Here is a 25150-nt window from a genome sequence, read left to right on the forward strand (position 1 = left end):
CACACTGCATGTGTCAAAGCCTGGGCAGCCTCTGGAAGAGAAGGCAGCCTCTCCTGCACCCCAGATGCTCTAACAGGGGCGCCATGCGGGAGCAACAGTTCTCAGCACCAGACAAAGGCCATGGTGGCCTCCAGCACTGCGGGGCTTTAGGATCTGAAACTGCTCTCCACAGAAAGGAAAGGAGGTGGTACTGCTTGCCTTCCAGTTTAGGACTTTCGTGCCCAGCCTCAGAGGAGACCTCAGCCTCTTCACGTGTGTCTGCAAGAATGGTCAGTGGGGCCCCACAGCTCCCTCAGCCTCGGCTTCTCTGTCCCAGGCCTGCACGGAGATTTGGGGCAGCCTTGGCCTGTGGTCTACAAGGGTTCTGCAAGCAGAGATTTCCGTGGCATTGCCCACCGTCAGGGCTGGGAGGGCTGAGACTCACCATGGGCCTGGGTGGCTCTTAGCTGGGGGCCCTCATAGATTCCAGCCCATCTGGAAAGTCTGGGTCGAAACCTCCCCTGGCAGAGGCAGCTCCCGTGCCTGGAGCTGCTGGGAGGCCCTGTCGGAGGACCAGAGCACAAGTACTTTTTCTTTTTGTGTGTGTGTGGTTTTTTTGGAGACAGAGTTTCGCTCTTGTTGCCCAGGCTGGAGTGCAGTGCTGCAAGTGATCTCGGCTCGCTGCAGCCTCCGCCTCCCAGGTTCAAGCAATTCCCATGCCTCAGCCTCCCAAGTAGCTGCCACCATGCCCAGCTAATTTTTTTTTTTTTTTTTTTTTTTTTTTTTTTGGATTTTTAGTAGAGACGGGGTTTCACCATGTTGGCCTGGCTGGCTAGGCTGGTCTTGAACTCCTGAACTCAGGTGATCCACCTGCCTCAGCCTCTCGAAGTGCTGGGATTACAGGCGTGAGCCACTGTGCCCGGCAAACCACAAGCAATTTTTCAAAGCCGTGCATGCAGGGACCTTCAGGTGTCTACAGGAATAGAAACTACTCCTGGGTTCTCTGGATGATTCATCCAGCATGTGAGTCCCCTCTGTAAATAACAGCCTGTAAGTGACTGCAGAGGAACCACCTGGCTCCCCAGAGCCAGGTCTTCCCACTGTCTGGTGAAGAGATTGACGGAACCGCGACAGCCTTTTAAGCTCTCACCTGGGCTTGTGCGATGGGTCGTGCCAAGTCCACTCCCTGCTCCAGGCCACGGAACCCCAAGCTGGCCTGGGTGGCAAGACAGGGCGCTGAGCAGTCCTGCCCCAAGCAAAGACCCCCTGGAGAGCCCCAGTGCAATCTAAGCCAAAGACTGGCTACTGGGAAAGGCAGGGCAGCCAGGCCTGGCACCCCGGGTGCAGGTGGAGGCCAGGAGCCTGTCGGGATAGCAGCAGGGAGGAAACACACCAGTGTCTGACACCCACCTCGATACCCAGAGCCTGCAATGTGAGGGCCCAGGAAGGCGTCCACACTGAGTGGCCTGCAGGGAGCAGTGTCTCTGCTCAGCCCTTCCTCAAAGAAAGCCTCATTTACTTCCCGTTCTGGCTATCTTTTTTTTTTTTTTTTGAAACAGAGTCTCACTGTGTCACCCAGACTGGAGTGCAGTGGCACCATCTCAGCTCACTGCAACCTCCACCTCCCAGGTTTAAGCAATTCTCCTGCCTCAGCCTTCAGAGTAGCTGGGATTACAGGCACAAGCCACCATGCCCAGTTAATTGTTTTTGGATTTTTAGTAGAGACAGGGTTTCACCGTTTCTACAAAACCGTCTCAACTGTTGGTCAGGCTGGTCTCGAACTCCTGACCTCGTGAACTTGCCTCAGCCTCCCAAAGTTAGGGCATTACAGGCGTGAGCCACTGCGCCTGGCCCTGGCTACCTTCTTTTAAGAAATGAATATTTCTACATTATTGCTGTTGCTCATTGTTTAAACTTTTGAAAACATGCACTTGATTCAAATACATATGTAAAAACATATGGGAACATATGTGTCCCACTCTTAAATCCAGCTCTCACCTACCCCTCAGGGTACCGCTGTTAAGTTTCCTTCAGAGTTTCTGTCCCCGCCCGTGCACCTATGAGCTCTTATTTTCTCCCTCTTTTGACACAAAAGCTAGGGCACTGCGTGAGCTGCTCTGCAGTACAAGGCATCGTCCACCTCCCTCTCCTGAAGGGCTTTGCTAACCACCCCCGTCAAAGGGGTGATGGGGGACCCCTTGCCAAGATAATGTCCAGAGAGACTCAAAGGTTTGAGCTCCTGAGTGAGGCTAAGCAGGGACTCTCCGCAGGCCCCACCCTGCAGCTCAGCCCTGTCCATCTGGCTTTCCCCTCCCCTTGCCACAGCTCTGGGGAGTCATACATAGGAAAGATTCTCAGATAATTTCCCTTAAGCCTCCTGAAACCTCTCACCCTAGTCCTGCCCACTATCTCACCCTCCAGAATAAATTGGAGACTTTGGGAGTCTGAGCAGGTCCCTGCCTGCCTTCTAGACCAGGAGCCCCGAGTTGGGAGAGGGGTGGGGACACACACCTCCGACTTCGCCAGTGGGGCAGCTTCGGAGCTTCAGGAGCTTCTTCAGAAATCTTCTTCCAGGAGCTTCCTCCAGAGCTTCTTTGGAGCTTCTTCTAGGGCAAGGAACAAGTGAATCTATGTTTACCAGAGAGTGGGTCTAGGATAGCTGGGCACTCACCACATCCTCCCCTGATGCTGCTGAAATTCGCTCCTTCAGCAATCAGAAGCCGGGCCCTGCCCTCGTGGGGCATTCCTTCCTTCCAGAGGGGAAACCCACCCACCAGGGGCTTTGCAGGGTGACTACGGGCCAGGACTGTGCAGAAACTGCCCCTGAGACTGCCCTGGAGGGCTGGTCAGAGAACAGGAGCAGGGACAGGAGCTGAGCCGCAAGGGACACGGGGAGGGAGGAGGAGGCTCGAGGAGGGCACCCCAGGTGCAGGCTGGCAGAAGGGGCACTGTGTTGGCGACAGCCCAGGCACCCTCTGCACCAGGGTAAGAGGGGAATGGCAGAAGCCAAGGCTGGAAGCTGGCCAGGCAGGAACCAGGAGCAGGGGCTGCCCTGGGGTCCCAGGGAGCACAGGTTTGGCACAGGAGCAGCATGTGACAGACCCACTGGGGCGGAAGGGGTTGGGTTGGGATGAGGGTACCAGCAGCAAAAGGAATGAGGGCAGGAGGAGGGCATCAGGGTGTCTGAAAGAAGAGTCCAGGGCATCCAAGGCAGCCTGACTCTGAAGACACTCTCAGCAGGTATCCGCCCGCCACTCCCCGCTAAGCAGCTCTGTCACCTTGGGCTGGTTGCCTAACCTCTCTGAGCCCATTTCCCCAGCCGGAAATTGAAGTTACACATCCATTCAATCCAAAAATGTCTGTGGATAATCTCCTAGGGACCAGGCAGTGGTGGTGAAGACAGACGACAGTGCCTGCCTCAGAAAACGGTGTTTTAGGAGTTGGCATGGTAACAGGGCTAAGCGCACCCAGGAAGTGCCTGGTGCTCAAGTGGTGACTGAGGCCCCCAGTCCTCGTTGATTCATGCCTGCCTTTGTCTCCCCTACTGGGTCTATTTGAAGAAAAAAGAAAAGGAGTAACATTGATAATGGGACCCTCAGAGGAAGCCCCAACAGAGAAAAGAAGGAAGGAGACGCCAAGGCAGGAGGACGAGCTGAGCACCCGCAGTGCAGCCGCGCCCCCACTCTCTGCTCCAATCCTTCAGGTGTGACCTGGAGACGGACTCAAAGGGTTGAACTCCAAGAGCTGGGCTAGGCAGGGACTTGCCCCAGGCCCCACCCTACGGCTCCCCATCTGACTTCTCCCCTCTCATTCTCTCAGGAACACTTCTGTTCCCGAGTCCCATTTATTTATTTTAATTTTTGTAAAAATAGAGATGGGAGGCCAGGCATGGTGGCTAGTGCCTATAATCCCAGCACTTTGGGAGGCTGAGGTGGGTAGATCATCTGAGGTTGGGAGTTTGTGACCAGCCTGACCAACATAGTGAAACCCTGTCTGGGTGTGAATGATTTTGTTTGTTTGTTTGTTTGTTTTGAGACAGAGTTTCGCTCTTGTTACCCAGCCTGGAGTGCAATGGCACGATCTCGACTCACCGCAACCTCCGCCTCCTGGGTTTAGGCAATTCTCCTGCCTCAGCCTCCTGAGTAGCTGGGATTACAGGCACACGCCACCGTGCCCAGCTAATTTTTTGTATTTTTGGTAGAGACGGGGTTTCACCATGTTGACCAAGATGGTCTCGATCTCTTGACCTCGTGATCCACCCGCCTCGGCCTCCCAAAGTGCTGGGACTACAGGCTTGAGCCACCGCGCGGTGAATGTTTATATGATAAAGGTACAGGGCTGCTTGATTAAAGCGTTGGACGGAAGGACATGTTCATTACAAGGACAGTCTCCACATGGGGCTCGAAACTGGCAGGTCCTGCCTCTTCCAGCTGCCCAGCTGCGTCTGCATGAGGCCCAGTCTCTTGCTTCGTGTCTAGCCATCATCCTAAACCAGGCCTCTCCCCCACTCTCGCACCACCTCCTGGCCTCCTGTGACAAAGCACACCCTGTTCTAGCCCAAGCTCTGCCTGATCTGTCTCTCTCAGGGCCTCAGTTTCCACATCTCTACAGTGGGCACAGTTGTGCTATAGGCAGGACTTCTGCACACTCGCTCGCTCTCTCTCACTGCTCCTGCTCTCGCTCTTGCTCTCTCTAATTCTCTGCATGTGAGGTCACAAGGACAAATCCTAATGGAACAGAAGCAGGACAGAACTCTGACTTCAGAGCCCCAGGGTCGTGCTCTCCTCTGATCACTGGCAACGATGAAGGAAAAACGGATCTGCTTTCACCCAGCTGCCCCAGCCCACTCCTTTCCCTGCCCCTTCCCTGCCTCTTCCCCCACCTTCTGGTCCTGTGCCCAGTCCCCTCCTGCAGGCCCAGCCAAGCCCCCATCTCTCACTGGCTGCCTGCTGGGTTTTGGAACCTGCAAGGCCAGCCGCCTTGCAGCCCCCTGAAGTCCCCTCCCCCACCCAGCCCACCCCTCCACCTTTCCGCCTAGCCTCTCTCTCTGTTCTTCACTCTTCCTGTGCTCTTCACCTCCCTTCTAGCCTTTCTCTGGCCTCCAGCCACCCGGGCAGACCGTTCTACTGCCCCCCTCCCTCCCATACCTTCACTGCCTCCTCCACCTGCCTTCCCTTGGCCCTTCCTGCAAACTGTCCCCTGGGACCAGGGGAAGTCAGGAACCCGATGAACGAAGGACAGCCCACGGAGTGCAGCTGTCAGGCCCTCCAGGAAGCCCCCATCTCCAAGGGAGCTCTCAGCCACCCGGGGACTGGCCTGTGGCAGTGAGTGTCTGTCCCTCTTTGGTTGGTCCAGAGGCCAAAGAAACTAGAGTAACCTCCTTTTGTATCCACCCTTAGGCCCCTCAGGTTTTCAGAGTGGCGTGGAGGTGGCCGCTGGACTCAGGGCACTCAGAGCCTCTTTCCTGACAGGGCTTGCCCCTCATCCAGGAGCAGTGGCTCCCGCGAGGGCAGCATTCCCCACTCCAGAAAGCCAGCGCCTCCAGGAGGGGCTCCCTTGGCAGGGCAAAGGCTGTCTGGGTGGGGGCCGTGTCAGCAGCAGGGGGTGAAGCTGTGGGGGCGTGGAGATGCAGGATGCAGGGGCTGCAACCACCAGGAGAAGCATCACCAGGTCTCCCCCCAGCACTCCGCCTCAGAAGTCCTTTACTTGTAATCCCAGCACTTTGGGAGTCCAAGACAGGCGGATCACGAGATCAGGAGATCGAGATCATCCTGGCCAACATGGTGAAACCCCATCCCTACTGAAAAAAATACAAAAATTAGCAGGACGTGATGGTGCACGCCTGTATTCCCAGCTACTCGGGAGGCTGAGACAGGAGAATCGCTTGAACCCGGGAGGCGGAGGTTGCAGCAAGCTGAGATTGTGCCACTGCAATCCAGCCTGGGAAACAGAGCGAGACTCCATCTCAAAAAAAAAAAAGAAAAAGAAAAAGACTTCCATTTCTGAGGTCACATCTGCGGTCACCCCAAATTTTCCGGTGGTGACCCAGCCTAGAAGTGCTGGGTCAGGCTGTGGTCACTTCCTGTCTCCCTCTCCTTGACACAATTGTCACCTGATCCCTTTGTCCACCTTTTAAACCCTCCTTTCCAGTGCTAACAGACTGAGCCGCCTCCCCTGGGGAGCATCCCTTGTCAGAAATGCTTGGAACCAGAAGTGTTTTAGATTTTGGATTTTTTGAGAATTTGGAATATTTGCCTTAGACCTACTGGCTGAGCATCCTAAAGCCAAAATCTTAAGTGCTCCAATGAGCATTTTCCTCAAGCATTAATTGTTGCACAGAAAGTTTTAGATTTGGAGCATTTTGAATTTTGAATTTTTAAATTTAGGATGCCCAGCTTGTGTAGACTGGGGAGTCATCAGTATCAGGGTGATGACGGAAGCTTGTAAGTTTGTAGGAAAGAACATGCAGTGTGAGAAAATAAAGATAATATTAAAGAGGTTGGCAGAGAGTCTAGAACGCATGAAGGTGGAAAGGAGTTGGTCAGAGGTAGGAGAATTGCAAAAGCCAAGGAAGATTCTAGACAAAGGCTGGTCAGTATGTGAAGGAGCCTTGAAGGTAAGCCGGTGGCCAGTGCCGAATCTTGGCAGAGGAAACCAAGAATGTTGATATGGTTTGGCTGTGTTCGCACCCAAATGTCATCTGGAATTGTAGTTCCCATAATCCCCACATGTCATGGGAGGGACCCGGTGGGAGGTAACTGAATCACGGGGGCTGTTATCCTCATGCTGTTCTTGTGATAGTGAGTGAGTTCTCACAAGATCTGATGGTTTTATAAGGGGTGTTTCCCACATTGCTCAGCACTTTTCCTCTGACGCTATGTGAAGAAGGACTTGTCTGCTTCCCCTTCCACCTGATTATAAGTTTCCTGAGGCCTCCCCAGCCATGCTGAACTGTGAGTCAATTAAACCTCTTTTCTTTGTAAATTATCCAGTCTTGGGTATGTGCTTGTTGGCAGCTGAGAACCGACTAATAGAAACGTCCTGGTTGAATAGCAGCAATGCCCGTGGAGGATCTGCCTGCAGGAGTGGCTCAAAGCAGGCCGAGGAGAGCATCCAATATGTGGATTTCAGCTCATGAAAAGTAGTTGTCTGCCGGGCGCGGTGGCTCAAGCCTGTAATCGCAGCACTTTGGGAGGCCAAGGTGGGTGGATCACGAGGTCAACAGATCAAGACCATCCTGGTCAACATGGTGAAACCCCGTCTCTACTAAAAATACAAAAAATTAGCTGGGCACGGTGGCGCGTGCCTGTAATCCCAGCTACTCAGGAGGCTGAGGCAGGAGAATTGCCTGAACCCAGGGGGCGGAGGTTGCGGTGAGCCGAGATCGCGCCATTGCACTCCAGCCTGGGTAACAAGAGTGAAACTCTGTCTCAAAAAAAAAAAAAAGAAAAGAAAAAGAAAAGTAGTTGTCTATAAAAACCCTTGAGGCCAAGATGATTCCCAGAGAGAAGTCTGGTGACAGTTGTCATAGCACAAAAATGAATTATTAGAATCCTGCTTGAGTCATTACTCAAGTTATCAAAAGCTGACTAAGTCGTTTGCTTGGAGGCTAAGGGGAAACTAATTTATATTTATGATTCTTCTTCTTATGCTTGTATACAAAGGAATGGAAGTCGGGACTCTTGGTCGAACCTGAGCTGGATTTCCCGTCCAAATACTGTTTTCCCCGTCTTCCTCTTACCTCCCTAGTCTCCTAAGTTTGTTAATAAACGTTAAAACACAATAGGTTTTCTTGAATAAGATGATTCTGATTTTCAGTTGGGTTGTAGGACTGGAAACATTAAGTAAAAGTATATTCTAGGCCAAGCACAGTGGCTCACTGGGAACAAGGAGCCCAGGTACAGCCGCATGACGAGACAGTGCAGAAGCTGAACGGCCAGCCGGCATCCCGGGCACGATGGGCAGAGAGAGTCCTTGTTTTGGGAGGAGGGCCAGTGCCACCATCCCTCCCCACCCAGGGGCAAGCAGGCCATGGCAGGGAGAGGCAGCCACAGGCTGAAGAGACATCACGCCCTGGGGGACAGGGGTGTGTTGGGTGGGGGACAGCTACTCACCGCACCCCAGGCAACTCCCTGGCCTGCCACTCCCATCCCCAATAGGCCCAAAGTGTCCTGCCAGGCACCAGAAAGAGCCAGGCCTCCTACCCCTGAGCTGCATGGCCCCCTGGACTCCCGTGATGCTGGGACCTGAGGGGCAGATGCACATGGCCTGGGGCAGCTGCAGCCTCCCAGGAGTAGGCGGGAGGCCCTTCAGCCAGTGCCCAGCCCAGGGCCCAGCAGCCAGATGGGGGAAGCGAGGAAGGGGCTAACCACTCTTTGGGTCCAGTGCGGGACTACGCTTACACTGCCACCTCCCTCCTGGCACCCACCCTTGCCATTAAAATTCAGAGCTGAAGGTTGGGGTTTCCTGATGGGCTGCATTCTCTTCATCATCTGCAGACTCCAGGCTGTCAGTGAGAGGGGTCCAAGCTCTCCAGGCCCAAAACTGCTGGGAATTCTGAAGCAGCCCCTGAAGACAGCGACGGGTGTCTCCAGAGCACCAGCTTGTCCTGCCGGAAGGTGCTTATCAAGACTGAAAAGTCTGCAGGGGCGAAAGCCAGCCTCATTCTGGACCCTGACACACACCAGGCTGTGCTCAGGGAGGAGCCAGTCCACGCTGTGCCCTCCCTGGAGGGGGCAGCGCCCTGTGCCCTGTTTGTGAGCTCTCGGGGGTCGCTGGACCAGGACTCGCGGCACCTGCCTCCCTGGGGGCGCACGCCGCTGCTAGGTGGCCTCCTCGCCCCAGCTGGGCAGGTCGAAGAGTATGAAAGTGGCTGCCTGTGTTTCTGGCCAGTGCAGCCTCTCCTTGCCTGCCCTGGGTGGGAAACTGGAGTATCCCTGGCTGCACTGGGGCCTTTGGGGAAGGGGATGAAGAAGGGGTAGGAGGAACTCAGTCCTGGGTGCCTCCAGGCTCAGAAAGGCCCCTCCAGAGACTCTGTCCCACACCCCACAGGAGCCCACAGCCGCACCTAGGGAGGCCGGAGGAGTGTGGGCCTGACCTGGCTGGCTGCTTCGGGTAGGGTCCCCCTCAATAATCTTTACTCTGTGAGGGTCCCATGTTAGAAGAGTAAACACGGTACCAGGTTCTATTTCAGTGGAACCGCCTCATCTCTAAAGTGAAGAATGGACAATCTGAGTAGCACCCACAATTATTTACCACCTGCTAAATAAGTACCAAGCTGCGCAGTCATTCATGGTGACGGTTATGGTTTTAGGCACAATAAATGGCAAAACATGGATCCTAACCGCACATGCATACGCCAGCTGTAAGTATCTATTAACTGTCTGAATTCAATCATACCATCTATTATTTCACAAAGGACTGACTTGGGACCAGCCTGGGACTGATTGCTGATTGGCTGGTTGGTGACACAGACTGGCAATGCTTTGGGGTACACTGCTGTTACACATACAGATGAGATGCAGATTCCCAGAACATCTCAGGGTCCCCTTATCAGCTCATGTCATGCCTTCAGCTTAAATATTTCAGCTGTCCTCTGAGCATCCAGAGTCCACAGTGAGCGGGGCCCTTTGCAGGAAGAAGGACAAGCTCCAGGAGTGCCGCAGACTGAGCGTAGCATTTGAATCTGAACGCAGGGTGGTATTCCGGGGACCTGCCCCCTCTCCCGGACCCAGGACGCTCCGCCTGGGCTCTCCCATAGCCATATGTGTTTCTGCCTCTCTGCCAGGGCGAGCTGTATACCCACCCCTGCCCACACTCGGCCTCCTGGTCTTCCCTCCCTGTGACCAGCACCTGACCCCTCGTGAGTTTCCTATTCGCGTTGCTCTCACCAAGTAGAGCTGGACTGTGACTAGAGGAAGCTCAGGGACGAATGAGGTCCCGTCTCATCTCCAGCTCTGGGTCACATGCCTGGTGCCTCCGTGTCCTTCAGGTCTCAGGTTGAATGTCACTCCTCCGGGAAGGCCGTCCCTGGCTCATGTCATGCCTTCATCTTCCTCCAAAAGTTGTGCTTTTTAAATATCTTAAACATCTAAACATTTTGAGTATTTGCTTGATACCTATTTGCACCTTACATTGTAAGCTCTAAGGGATCCTGTCTGCTCTGTTAATAAATATTTGATGAGTCATTGACTGACCATTGAGAGATAGCCCTTTATTCCCCAACCCAGGGGTCCTGGACATTCTGAGATCCAGAGCACAGGGGAGCCTGAGGCCCAGGGGAGTGGCCCCCTCTGAGCTACCCTCCCTGTGATGGGGGCTACACTGGGCCTTTTCTTTTCTGAGCAATTTCAGAAAACACTTTGAGATCCAAGTGAATGTGACATGACACAGACCAAAAGAGGCAGGAAGGACACTGTCAGAACCAACAGACAGCAGGACTCCGTTCAGAGGGGCCACCCCACACACACTCACACTCCAGGGCAGGGCAGACCTGAGAATGCTGGAAGATCACAGAAAGGGGACCCAGGACAGAGCGAGGGTCTCCCTCCTTCTCCTGCCTCCTTCTCCTGCCTTAGCCTGGCCTCCTGGCCTTGCCTCCCTCAGGGAGTGCCCCCAGCACAGCAGCTGAAAGAGAGAATTCCTTAGACCTCAGGGGCAGGAGACCCAGGCCAACCCCACAAGGGACCCAGCCGCTGACCTCCTGCCTGTACTCCACACTCAGGCGCCCAGGACGGTTTGCAGGAAGGGCCGAGGGAGGGCAGGTGGACGAGGCAGATGTGGGGGAGTTTGAGGGGGCAGTACAATGTCCGCCCACCAGGGGCGGAGAAAGGCCAGAAGGGAGATCAAGGGCAGAGGCAGAGTGAAGAGCAGAGAGGACAGAGGGAGGATGGGGGCAGGGAAGTCTGAGGGCTGCAGGGTGGCAGGCTCCAAAGACCAGGGGCAGCTAGTGAGAGATGGGAGCTTGGCTGGGAAGAAGGGCCTGTTGGGGGGGGCACCAGAGGGAAGAACCCTCCACTTCTCATGCCCCCAACCCCATCCACAAGAAGGCAGGGGTGGAGGATAGCAGGAAAGCAGGAAGAGGCATGGGAGGGGCAGAGAAGGGGCAGGCTGGGGGCAGCCGGGTGAAAGCAGACCTGTTTTTCCTTCATCGTTGCCAACGAACAGAGTGAGAGCCCACCCCTGGGGCTCTGAAGTCAGAGTTCTGTCCTGCATCTGTTCCCTTAGGATTTCTCCTCGTGACCTCACACATGTAGAGGATTAGAGAAAGAGAGAGAGAGAAGAGAGAGAGCGCTGTCTGTAGCACAGCCGTGCCTGTTGTAGAGATGTGAAACAAGCCCCAGCAGAGGCCGTCCCAGGCACTACTTGGGCTAGAGCCCAGGGCAAAGCCTATCTACCTCTGGAGCCAGCCCGTGTTAATAGGACAGCATCCTGGATGGCTCCCTACCCAGAGACTGTCCGACCAACCGAGAGCTTGGCTGCCTGTTGCCTTCCAGGGCAGCCCCTCCTTCCTGTGCACCTCCTCCCTGATCCCACTAGCCCCTCCACGGAGGGCCAATAAGCCCAGCCAGCCCTGGGCATGGGTGCTAAGAGACATCTGGACTCAGGAATTTCCTGGCAGGAACAGCAGTGCCCACGTTTGTCTCCAGGCATCCCCAGCCAGGGGGCCAAGCAAGAGAGGTAACAGTGGCAGAGCTGGTCACAGAGCAAGAACCTGGAAAGCTGAGAGCCAGCCCCTGGCAGGGGTCTGCTAGAGTTTGGGTGTCATCCCCGCTAAATCTCATCCCAGTGCTGGAGGCAGGGCCTGGTGGAGGGGCTTGGATCATGGGGGTGGATTTCTCAAGAATGGTCTTGGGCTTTCCCCTTGGTGCTCTCCTCGCAGTAGCGAGTTCCTTCTCGTGAGATCTGGCTGTTTGAAAGTGTGTGGCACCTCCCTGCACCCCCATCCCTGCTCCCACTCTTTGCCTTTTGCCAAAATTGCAAGCAAAGTCTCATCGGAAGCAGGGCAGATGCCAGCATCACACTTCATGTAAAGTCTACAGAACTTCCAGCCAATTAAACCTCTTTTCTTTATCAATTATCCAGCCTTGGGTATTTCTTTATAGCAACATAAGAATGGCCTACGTGGTGGCTCACACCTGTAATCCCAGCACTTTGGGAGGCCAAGGCAGGTGGATCACTTGAGGTCAAGAGTTCAAGACCAGCCTGACCAATATGATAAAACCCCATCTCTACTAAAAATACAAAAATTAGCTGGGCATGGTGGCTGGCACCTGTAATCCCAGCTACTTGGGAGGCTGAGGCAGGAGAATCACTTGAACCCGGAGGCAGAGGTTGCAGTGAGCTGAGATTGTGCTATTGCACTGCAGCCTGAGCAACAAGAGCAAAACTCTGTCTCAAAAAAGAAAAAAAAGAATGGCCTAACCTTGGGTCTGTCTTAGGAAGGGGCTGTCTTGGGCTGTCCCTCTTCTCCCTGGCCCTCACCCAGGAGGAGGACCAGCAAGAGGAGTCAGGTGAGAAGCCTGTCCATGAAGATGCCTTCTGCCATTCATTAGGCACACAGCAGCATCCTGGTCCCAGACATTGGGTCCCAGAGAGGACCTCAAGGAGACTTCCTAGGTCAGCGATGGAAATTTCCTGCCACTGGACATCGGATGGGGCAAAGCTGTGGTGTAGAAAAGGGCAAATCCACATCCCTCACATGGGTGCCCACAAGATTGTCCTCCAGGCTTCCACACGCTTAATGACCCAGGAGCTATGGTCCTGCACACCTGAGTCTGTGACTCGACCACTGTGCCGGCTTCACTAGTGTAGAGACTCCGATCCTCTGGCAAACCCCAGAAGTGTGGAAGGGAAGGGGACAAAGCCTGTGGAGGGGAGCTGGAGGAGCCCTGGATTCCAGTAACCATCTCTCATTAGTTCAGAGGGAAATGTCCACAGCAGAGATGACTGTGATGCCTGGCACAAGATTTAATTCTCAGAGTGAAAACAAGAATGGCGTGTCTGTGGGAGCCCCCCGCCCCCCACCCAGGGAATGACTCAACAGTGACATCCTACAGCATGCTTTGCTTTGACTGCAAATGAAGACAATCTTTCAGGAGTGGAAAGAACATAGCTGAATGCTTCGTCACAAATTTCCCTTGATCTCACGTGCCCCATGAATACAGACACGTACTACGCACCAGAAAAATTAAAAATGAAAGTAACAAATTTACATTCTGCTTGTTTGTCCTGATTCTTCAGGCCTGGCCACTGTACCATAGACAACAAGGAAGGCCCATTGCCTGCCCTCATGCTGGCTGTTCAGCCATCCAAGAATCATTCCTGATGCTCTGTAAGTGCCAGGCATTGCGCCAGGCCCTGCAGATGCAATGAGGAGGCCCTTACTGCCCAGGGAAGAATCCAGTGAGGCTCCTGCACACCGCGCTACGTGTGCTGGGGCTATCGGGGCTGGGAGCTGCCTGCCTTCCTCCCACCAACCTCTAGGGGAAGGAAGTGTGCCTGCTGGCCCTCCTTGGTAGTGACAAATCTTGATCATGGACCAAGCAGGTAGAAGACTACAGAAGACAGACAGGCAAAGGTGATCTGCGCAAAAAGATGGTGGTGGGAGAGAGGAAAGGCAAATTCACAGAATGAAGTGGGGACATGGGTGGCAAGTGTGTGGTTGAGTGAGAGAGGATGGAGTTCCAGGAGGCAGCTGCCTCCTGCGTGGAGGACTTTCCAAGGGCAAGTGCTGAGCAGAGGATTTCGACTATTTGCTGTGCATTGAGAATTCGCTCCCAGACATGACCCAGTTTCTCCCACAAATCAATGACATGAAAAGGAAAGGAGAAAAAAGGGGGTGACTCTGAAAGAATGCAACCCTCACCCTCATTTGAGCCCTGATTTGAACAACTTTCTGACGCTCCTGTCACATTGGCCACACCCACAGAGCCACACCCTCTATCCCTTCCTCATGCCCAAGCCAGAAAGAGCCATTAGCTGGCAAATTGCCCCTTTCCACTACAGCGTGGGGAAATCTGCCTGGCTGCCAACAACCCAGCTGTGCATCAGTCCTCGCTTGGTCAGCACCACCGGAGTTTTGTTGGTTATGGGCGATTTTACTGAGGTTGGTTATCTGTGCTGCAGCAGCAAAGCCAGAGCCTGCCAGCTGCGCCTTGGACTTGTACCAGACTGAGCTCCAATGCACGATGAAAGGGCACATTTGGAGTCCTAGAAGACCATATCTAAGTAGTTGGGATCCTGGTTACATTTTTAGTTCAGGGGAATAAAGCCCATCCCATACTCCCTACCCTTTTCCTAATAGAACTGTATCTGTTGGTCAACTTTATGACTTTTTTTTTTTTTGAGACAGGATCTCACTCTGTTTCTCAGGCTTGAGTGCAGTAAGTAGCCCAATCATAGCTTACTGAAGCCTCGACCTCCCAGGCTCAAGCAATCCTCCTGTCTCAGCCTCCCAAGTAGCTGGGACCACCTGGGGTGCACCACCACGCCAGGTTAATCTCTAACTTTTGTAGAGATTAGGTCTTACTATGTTGCCGAGGCTGGTCTTGAACTCCTAGGCTCAAGCAATCCTCCCACCTCGGCCTCCCAAAGTGCTGGGATTACAGGTATCAGTCACCACACCCAGCCTTTTAGTGCTATTTTTTTAAGAACCACTGTGCTCAGCTTCAACTGGTCCCCTCCCCCAACTCCTAACAGCCTGCACCCAGCTACAGCGAGGCTTCCTAAAATACAAATCCGGCCTGGTCCCACCTAAGCCGAAACTCTGCGTCCTGCCTCACCAGGCCCCGGTGGCTGTGGGGCTGTGGTGGTGTCTGTCAAGCTCTCATCAGTGGATGAAGCCTGCAGTGTCAGCCCAGCTCCTTTGTGACATGGGTGTGGCCCCTGGCTTCAGTTCTCTCCAAGAGGTCTTGAATGCCGCAGTTGTGACCGCCGCCCGTCTCCCCCACACTCTCCCTACCCCCAGTGCCTCCCCCGGCCCCCCAACCCCCCAGCTTCCTCCCTTGGTGAGGCAAAGCACAGCCCCCATGCTTGGTCCTCTGTGTCTCCTGCAGGCTCTGACAACGGCTGCTTGGCAGAGCTTTCTCAGTCAGCACTGAAAGGGAACTTAGAACTAGCTGAGCTATCAGCCCCTCCAGGCCTGACTTCCCCAGTCAGAGCCTCCCCACTCCTTTTTCCCTCCCCTCTCCCAACCTCTGAGTCCTGACTTTTGTTTTCATAATTGTAAAATAATAATAATAAAAATAAATAAATAAATGAAAATAAACCAAAAACAGAAGGGAACGTTCTCGCATAGTCCCTACCCTATATATGGAATAGAACCCACTTTCCCGCGTTGCCTTTGAGGCTTTGTCTCCAGGCAGAGTGAGCGTGAAATTGGCAGGTGTGGAGAAGAGTCAGTTACAGAATTCAGAGTTTTTCACTTAGAGTTGTAGATAGTCCTTCCATCCCAGCGCAGAGTCTTCATCATTATCCTTTAAACCACATAATATTCTATTAAATGTATATGCTGGCATTTATTTAACCATTCCCCAATTATAGATCAGTTAGGCCATTTGTCCTTCTTTGGGAATTGTTGTTTTAAAATATATTCCCTGAATGTTGGGTGAGGTGGCTTTACTGCTGTAATACAGCCCTTTGGGAGGCAGTAGCAGGAGGATTGTTTGAGTTCAGGAGTTTCAGACCAGCCTGGACAACATAAGGCAATCCGTTCTTTACAAAAAATAGCCTGGTTTGGTGGTGTGTGCCCGTAGTCCCAGCTACTCAGGGGGTGGGAGGATCATCTGATCCAGGGAGGTCAAGGTTGCAGTGAGCTGGGATGGTGCCACTGCACTCCAGCCTGGGTGACAGACTGAGACCCTGTCTCAAAAAAGAAAATAAATAAATATAAAATATCCCTGAAGGGGAATCACTACGTCAACAGGCCCTAATGCTTTACGGCTGTGACAGCTATTGTAAGATTGCCTTCCTGGGAAGAACGAGGTGGATTCCATCAATTCCTCGGCCTAGATCAGTGGTTCTCAAAGGGTGGCTCAGGCACTCTGCAGGGAACGGTGGTCTTGGGACACTTTCTGGAGATCCACAAGGTTAAACTATTTCATCAAAGTACTTAAATATTGTTAGTGTTTCCTTTTCTACTCTCTTCCTTTCATGAGTGGACAGTGAGTTTTCCAGAGGCTACACGCTGTGTGATACCTCGACAGATTGAGTTGAGATAGGAGAGGCCAACCAGCTTTCATGACGCTTGGCACCACGAGATTTGGGAAATGTAAAAATAATGCTTCTCTTCTCACTAAATTTATTTTGCTTTGAAAAATATCACCTTTCATTAAAATGTTATTTATGTAAATAATAGTTTCTTTCTTTTAATTTCTAACATGGGAAGCACTGATAGATATCTACATAGATAAGAGCTTTTTGAGATCCTTAATAAGTTTTAAAACTGCAAAGGGGTCCTGAAGCCACATGGTTTGGGAACCACTGGCCTGCACGTGATGTGGTAGAGTTCAGGGGGGGCTCAGAGGGCCGTGTTCAGCCCATCGCCCACCTGCCTGTCTCCCAGGCACCGCACCCAGGACAAGACACAGAGCAATTGACTTTTTTGTCTTTTTTTTTTTTTTTTTTTTTTGAGACGGAGTTTCGCTGTTGTTACCCAGGCTGGAGTGCAACGGCACGATCTCGGCTCACCGCAACCTCCGCCTCCTGGGTTCAAGCAATTCTGCCTCAGCCTCCTGAGTAGCTGGGATTACAGGCACGTGCCACCGTGCCCAGCTAATTTTTGTATTTTTAGTAGAGATGGGGTTTCACCTTGTTGACCAGGATGGCCTCTATCTCTTGACCTCATGATCCACCCGCCTCGGCCTCCCAAAGTGCTGGGATTATAGGCGTGAGCCACCGCGCCCGCTGGACTTTTTTGTCTTTTTATCTCTTCTTCTGACTTTTATTTTCTTCTCATCTTCTCTTTCCCCTCTTTTTTGTTTTGTATCTTGTTTTGCTCTTCTAGTCCCTGCTCTGGCCTCAGCTCTCAAAACAAGAGCTGCACAGATAAGGAAACCTTCTCTGCTTCACATAAATCAAAAATTTTTTCTCACGTCTAAATAGATTCGTGACATTTGAAATAGGTTTTTCATTATTACTAACATCATTCACAAGAAGTGACGTGTGGTGTTGTGATAAGTACGCACGTGCTGGCTTTTGGCCACAGTTCCTAGCTCAGAACTCCCATCCCACTTGTTGTAGTCTCGTATGATGACAGTGGCTGCGGTAGCCCTCAGGAAACAGAATCTTTCTGGTCTTCTCCTACCCGCCTTTCACCTGCCACAAGGCAGGGCTCCAATCTTCCTCTGCTTTCTGATTGTGGGTCTTAAGACTCTCTGCAGAGACAGTTCTGTCCTGGGAGAAGGAATGCTGACATCACGAAGCTTCCATAAAAACCCCAAGAGGACAGGGGTCAGAGAACTTCTGGATAGCTGAGCACACAGAGGTTCCTGGAGGGTGTGCACCCAGGGAGGGTATGGAAGCTCCGTGCCCCTTTCCCTACACCTTGCCCTGCACATCGCTTCATCTGTATCCTTTGTAATATCCTGGTGAATGTAAGTAAGTGTTTCCCAGAGTTCTGTGAGCCGCTCCAGCAAATCGATTAAACCCAAAGAGGGGGTTGTGGGAACCCCAACTTGAAGCTGATCGGTCAGAAGTTCTGAAGGGCCAGACTTGTATCTGGGTCAGGGATAGTATTGGGACTGAGCCCTCAACCTGTGGGCTGTAAGACTATCTCCAGGAGATAGTGTTGGAATTGGACTGAAGGACACCCTGCTGCTGTCCACTGTTTGGTGGGACAACACCCCACATATCTGGTCCCAGAAGCCTCCTTCTGTGTTGATGATTGTTGTGATGTGAGAGCTGAGAAAAAAACATGGTTTGAGAGTTTTTACCTGAAACAATATGCATTTTTTTTTTTTTGAGACAGAGTCTCGCTCTGTTGTCCAGGCTGGAGTGCAGTGACACGATCTCAGCTCACTGCAACCTTTGCCTCCTGGGTTCAAGCGATTCTCCTGCCTCAGCCTCCCTAGTATCTTGGATTGGAGGTGTCCACCATCACACCCAGCTAATTTTTGTATTTTTAGTAGAGACAGGGTTTCTCCATGTTGGCCAGGATGGTCTCGATCTCTTGACCTCATGATCCACCCACCTTTGCCTCCAAAAGTGCTGAGATTACCAGAGTGAGCCACCGCACCTGGCCCAATATGCATATTTTTAAAATACCTCTACACATGTAATAAAAAACTAAAAATGAAAATGAGATTTTTTTCATACCAACTTGGCAGAGATTTATTAGATGGCAATGCTTAGTGCTGGCAGATATCTAGGGAGGAGAACAGCCTCATGTGGTTTCTAGAAGGCAACTTGGCAACACATACCAGGTACATTAAAAATAGCCTACCCTTTGGCCCAGAGGAGCACAGAAGGCTGACAGCTCCACTTCGTACAATTCACAACTTGAAGTTGCCTGGGATCTTGAGAACTGAGAGTAAGCAGGGATTTTTTCCCCTTTCAATAGGCCCACAGAAGGTACGTTTGTGGGTTTATAGTTATTTTTGTTGCTTGGTTTTTTTGTGTGTGTGAGACACGATCTTGCTCTGTTTCCCAAGCTGGAGGGCAATGGCACAATCATGGCTCACTGCAACCCTGACCTCCTGGGCTCAAGCAATCCTCTTACCTCAGCCTCCCTAGCAGCTGGGACTACAGGTACACACCACCATGCCCAGCTAATTTTTTTTTTTTTTTTAGATGAAGTCTGACTCTGTTGTCTAGGCTGGAGGGCAGTGGCGTGATCTCAGCTCATTGCAACCTCCGCCTCCCAAATTCAAGTGATTCTCCTGCCTCAGCCTCCTGAGTAGCTGGGACCACAGGTGCGTGCCACCATGCCCAGTTAATTTTGTGTATTTTTAGTAGAGACAGGGTTTCTCCATGTTGGCCAGAAAGGTCTCGATCTCCTGACCTTGTGATCTTCCCACCTCAGCTTCCCGAATAGCTGGGATTACAGGCCTGAGCCACCGCGCCCAGCCAATGTTTTTTATTTTTTGTAGAGGTGGGGGGTCTTGCTATGTTGCCAGGGCTGGTCTCAAACTCCTGAGCTCAAACTATCCTCCTGTCTCAACCTCCCAAGTGCTGGGATTACAGGTGTGAGCTACCCCACCCAGCAAGAGGAGGTCCATTTGGAGAGGGAGGGGGTTACTGGATTTTAGAGACAGAGAGTATATGGTCGCCTGAACTCTCATCAGGATCTGTGGGCAAACCCTCCTGCAGGCAGCAGGCGAAGGCCAACAGGGAGAGGGAAAGCCTGAGGCAGGGCAGCCTGTGTGCCAGGAGCTGACATCCTGGTGAGCACTTTGGAACTCTCAGAGAGCGTTCTGTACTAAAGTGCTCCCTTCTCAAGCCTAAGTCTTTAGTAATAATATTGGATTAAAAGGTACTGCCTGGTCTTAGCAGGTGTGCTCCAGAAGTCAGCTGGAGCCTGGGTGCGCCTGGAACTCTATGTGATGTTAGCTCATCATGAGCCCAGAGGGCTAAGGAAGGCCACAGCCCTCCGTGGAGCATCCTGTTGTGGGATCTGGGGATGGCCAATGCCCTCCCAAGTTTTCTGCACATTCCCAGGGTAGGGCTGCTGACACCTCCCTGGCCTCTGCTTTTCCCATGATGCCACTTGTCAGTTGTCTCCTCTTCCCAGAGGCCTATCGAGACCCCTTGCCCACAAGGTGTCATGGGCATTTCTGAAGCTTGGGGACTGCAGAGAGACAGGGATATTTCACATCACAGAAACTCAGGCTTCCATTGGGCATCTGCACAGCTGAAATGGCCCACGGCTGCCCTGTCCCCACGGGGAACACACTCAGGCCTGCCCCCAAGGGAATCAGCCTCTTGCAGGCAGGCTCCTCTCAGTCCCTGCCTTCCTGGCCCTTCTCTGTCCCCTTCCTCTTTCCTTCCTCACAGCAGTTGAAGCCTCTGCATGGTGGCCCAGGTGCCTGCTGATGTCCTCATCCTCTGCTCCGCCATCTGCCCTAAGAGTTACCGAGGTGTTTCCCCAGCTCTGAGGACCTCTGCTGCCAGTTGTCACAATGATACTGTTTTCCCCTGTTTCAGCTGGGCCTTGGGGAGTTAGAGTGATGCCGTGGGTCCACCCTTGGGTGCAGTGGCTCAGGAAGAATGTGCACCCCAGAAAAGCCAGTTCCCAGGGAGCCAGAAGGAAGGAAAGAGAGGTGGCTGGCTAAAGTGACCAGCAGCAACCAGGGGTGGGGGTTGTGTGGAGCCTGGAGCATCATTCAGGACTTCTGAGGTAGGCAGAATAATCTCCCCCATCTCAATATGTCCAGGTGCAAATCCCAAGAACCAGTGAGTATGTTAAGTTACATGGCAAATTAAGGTTGGCAATGGAATTAAGGCTGCCAATTATCCTGGATTATCCTAGTAGACCCAATGTAATCACAAGAGTTCTTGAAGGTAGAGAGTAGGGCAGAAGGGACAGAGGGATAAGATGTAAGAAAGACTCAATCCACTGTTACTGGGTTTGAAGACGGAAGAAGGGGCCATGAGCCAAAGGCTACAGGCAGAAGTGTCTCTGGAAGCTGGAAAGGCAGAGAAACAGGTTCTCCCCTAGAGCCTCCAGCAGGAGCACAGTCCTGCCAGCACCCTGATTTTAGCCCAGTGAGACTTGTGTTGGACTTCTAATCTAGAGAACTCTAAGGTAATAAATTTGTGTTATTTCAAGACACTTAATATATGGCAATGTGTTACAGCAGGAAGGAGAAATAGACATAGCTTCCCACACACTATCAGGGGACAAGAACCTGGTAAAAACTTTCATATCCTGTGCCCCTCAGCTGACTGTATGAGGGCACTAAACAGCAGGACCTCCTAGGAAGCTGGAGAGGCTGGACGCATCCAGGATACACATCTGTCCAGTGTGGATCTTCTTAAAAACCAAGAGCAGGAGTAGGTGTGCATCTGCACACGGCCAGGAGAAGGCTGGCAGTCCCCCACACCACCCTGGTCTCCTGGGGCCACCTACCTGGGGGGGATTCCCAACGGGGGTCCTCAGCCAGAGAAGCTCCAAGGTCTGATGAGCAGGCCTGTGGAGCCAGCTCATTTTAGCTGAGCTCGTTCTGGAAACCATAGCTTCCCACTGGCTTCTGATCACTGGATTCCCACTTGCCTTGCTCAAGCCAAGAGACCCAGAAAGCCAAATCATAACAGAGGGCTTCTGAGAAAGTTCCAAGACGCAAAGGTTTCACAGCCCTGGCCACACAGCCTGGTAATCTTCCCCCCAACAACTGCCCCTGGCATCAGATGGGCCACATTCATCCTTGCACCTGGTCTCCTTGCCCTCTCCCCTGACACAGTGTAGATGGCACTGCCAATACCCGTCCATGCCAGAACTTTCTGTGTTTCCACAACGGCAGAGCCAAGCCCCTGCTCTGGCCCAGCGGTCAATCTGTGTCCTGAAGGGGACTTGGCTTAACTCTTTTCAAGTTCATTTCCTGTTGGATTTAGAGCCTGGCTTTCAAATCTCTGTCTTAGTTCCCTTCTTTCCATGCCACTGGTAGAAGCCTCCTGGCCTTAAACTTTTATTTTTAATTTTTGTAGGTAATACTCGATGTATATATTTGTGGGGTACATGAGATTTTGATATAGGCATATGATGTGTAATAATTACATCAGGGTAAATGTGGTATCCATCAACTAAAGCATTCATCCTTTGTGTTCCAAATAATCCAGTTACACTCTTTTAGTTATTTTTGAATGTACAATTAAATTATTATTGACTATAGTTACCCTGCTGTGCTAGCAAATACTAGGTCTTATTCATTCTTTCAATTTTTTTTCGTACCCACTAGCCATGCCCAGTGATCATTACTTTAATAAATACCATCTTGAAGGTGTTTTTTAAGCATTCAATTTAGTTTGTGTTTAGAATTTAATGTTAGCAAATATGGCTTCCAGGCCATTTAAACTCTTGCAAAAAAATCATAACAGACATGACTAATCAATTACTGTACTCTTTCTCCCTGAGCTGGAGTGCCCCAGGAATCCTTTATATAGACTTCTAAACAGTCCTCATCCAACCGTTGGAATTGGCAAGTGACGAGAAACTAATGTGTCATCCCTTGATGCAATTACGGTTAGAAACAAATTCATCTTTTGAATTCCTCCCACTATTTTTATCCCTTTACTATGTGACTGTAATCTCTGTCACCAAAAGCTAGCATCCCAACTCACACACCATTTGTGAAATTATAATCTCCATCTGCTTTGAGTGGCAAAGAAAAGAATAATTCACAATCAACTTTAGAACTTTTGTCAGATAATACAAACAACAAATGTTGTTAACCTTTTTTGTGTGTGTTATTTCCTTAAGGAAATTTCTCCTAATTTTTACCCAGTAGAAAGGTCTTGACTTCCTGTTTTCCATGTCTCCTTGATGTGACAGCATATCTGAGTCCTTGTCATGGCCACATGTGACAGGGGATCAGATGTTTTAGGAAAGAAAGTGGCTTTCACACAGATTCCTTCTCACCTTACACAACCGTACATAATTCTCACAACCCAGACCCAGGCGTTTCTCACTGCACATTCTCTTCAACCTGTTAAGACAGCTCCAGTGACTAAATCTAGTAGCACATTAGCAGTATCGCTACTCAAGGGCCTTTAAACAACAGCTCAGTGGAATCTTCTTAGAATTGTAAAGCAAAACCAAATACAATTCAAGTGTAGAGAATGGTTACACTTAACCATGGCAGACCGAAAAGGAGACTTATACAGGAAAACGCAGCCAGAAGAGATGATGCCTTCTCTTTTGTTTGCTTTGTTTTTAGACCGGGTCTTGTTCCATCACCCAGGCTGGAGTGTGCCTGCAATGGCGTGATCACAGCTCACTACAGCCTTCACCTCTTGGGCTCAGGCAATCCTCCCACCTCAGCCCCCTGAGTAGCTGGGACTACAGGCATGGGCCACCACATCTGGCTAATTTAAAAATTTTTTTATACAGTCAGGGTCTCACTATGTTGCCCAGGTTGGTTTCAAGCTCCTGGCCTCAAGTGATCCTCCCTCCTCAGCCTCCCAAAGTGCTGGGATTATATTATAGGCATGAGCCACCACGCCCAACTACACCAGTGACTTCAAACTGGAGGATTCCTAATTCTCCTTAGGAGGGAATCCCAATAGCTAAGACAGTGGGAGGTCTTGTTCTAACATTTACCTGAAAGCAGGATTTTATTCCCAAATGTATTTTATTTACTTTATTATTATCACTTTGAGATGGAGTTTCACTCTGTTATCCAGGCTGGAGTGCAGTGGTGCAATCTCAGCTCACTTCGACCTCTGCCTCCTGGGTTCAATTGATTTTCCTTCTCTACCTTCCTTGTAGCTGCGACTACAGACGTGCACCACCACACCCAGCTAATTTTTTGAATTTTTAGTAGAGACAGAAGTTTCACCACGTTGGCCAGGTTGGTCTCAAACTCCTGACCTCAAGTGATCAGCCCACCTCGGCCTCCCAAAGTGTTGAGATTATAGGTGTGAGCCACCACTCCTAGGCAACTTTTAATTTTTTTAAATATCAAACTTGCAGAAAAGTTGAAAAGCAGTTTAAACACCCATTTACCCTTCACCAATTATATGTAGATACATTTTTGCTGAAGCATTTGGAGTAAGTTGCAGACAGAGGGTCACTTCACCCCTAAACACTTCACCTGCGTCTCCTAAAAGAAGAACATTCTCTTACATAACCCAGTACCATCATCACAATGAAGAAATTTAGCACTTAATATGGATACAATAATATTATCTAATAATCTCTATTTTTAAGAAAATCTTTCTCTTTCATCTTATCAAATTTTTATTTAAATTTGTTCATCCATTTAAAAACACTAAGGTCACAATGACTTAATTGCTTCAGATTTCTAGGTATTTATGTTGCCTCCCACAATGAGACCCCTAAATTAATGATAATATTTATTTGTATATTGTATTTGTATTTGACTATTGAACGCATTTACGTCTAGAGCTGTCTCCACACCTTTTTTTCATCTTTCACGACATTGACATTTTTGGAGAACCTAATGGACTTTTTTGCCTCATGATGTAATTCAGATTAACCTTTTTTTTTTTTCTCAGTTCTAAGATCCCCCTGTGGATGCCTGAAACTGCAGGGAGTACAAGCCTGACTGCCGCCAATCAGAACAAGTTTCTGTTCAGATCTTCCACCCACGAATGTAATGTCTTTTTCATCTTAACTAAGCCCTTATCACGCACTGTGGTCATAACTTTTGCAGTTTGAAGTACAACAGCAAAACCAGCACAAAGTCTTTTTCTTTCTTCACAATTTCACAAACTATAAATTTTATTCTTAACACAGATTTTGGCAATCTCAGCAAATGATTTTGTTTCTTAAGTTCGAACTTTTGCCTTTTCGCTTAAAGGAGGCACGTTAGGGCTCTCTTTGGCATATCCGAATTGCCGGCATCACCGCGCTTGTGCTTTGGGGCCATTTTTTAGTAAAATAAAGGTTCCTTGAACACTGGCACTGCGATACCGGGACAGCCGATCTGATAAGCTAGACGGCGAGTGGGCTAGTGACTAACGGCCGGTGGTGGCTCCAGCATGGATACGCCGGACAAAGGGATGATTCACATCCTGAGCAGGGTGGAGTGGGACAGCGAGAGATGTCATTGCGCTGCTCAGAAGAGCGAGTGATTTAAAATTTGTGAATTGTTGCGGGACGGGGAGGGTCGCGCAGGCTGGGTTTCCGCTCCCATGGCCCGGGTGGTGCAGGGCACGTGGAGGCGCGGAGTCTCCCCATGGCCGCCGAAGGGGAAGCTCTTTAAGTTCCTAGGAATTTTAGGTGTTGAATATATTCCCTGTGCCCAGGATTCAATATTGTATGGTTCATTAGGATCTGTGTGGCTGGCTTTGGACATTTTTTTTTTTATTGTTAACTAGTAGAAGATCATGTGATGTTGGAGGAGGAGGATTTATCTCGGTGTTGTTGGGATGCTGGTTTCGTTGTAGGTATAATTATGCAAAGCAAAGAATTGCCAGAGAAGGAGTGAAAATTATTATATGAAAGTTCCCACCTTGACCTGAAAGAAATTGAACAATCTTGTGCATATATAGA

General features: G+C 50.9%; 1 protein-coding gene across 2 annotated transcripts in view; it reads right to left on the reverse strand.

Annotated features, from left to right (window-relative positions):
* Nucleotides 1-25150, reverse strand: part of GPR55 (G protein-coupled receptor 55) — a 46257-nt gene that overhangs the window by 18034 nt on the left and 3073 nt on the right. Inside the window, exon 2 of one of the 2 annotated variants that reach the window (XM_054258026.2) lies at nt 2491-2582. The gene's annotated coding sequence lies outside the window, so the exon portion shown is untranslated. Of the gene's footprint in view, nt 1-2490; nt 2586-25150 lie in introns of both variants that reach the window. The other variant, XM_035306026.3, reaches the window with a different exon arrangement.

The sequence above is a fragment of the Callithrix jacchus genome, chromosome 6, assembly GCF_049354715.1.
Source record: "Callithrix jacchus isolate 240 chromosome 6, calJac240_pri, whole genome shotgun sequence".
Taxonomy (NCBI): Eukaryota; Metazoa; Chordata; class Mammalia; order Primates; family Cebidae; genus Callithrix; species Callithrix jacchus.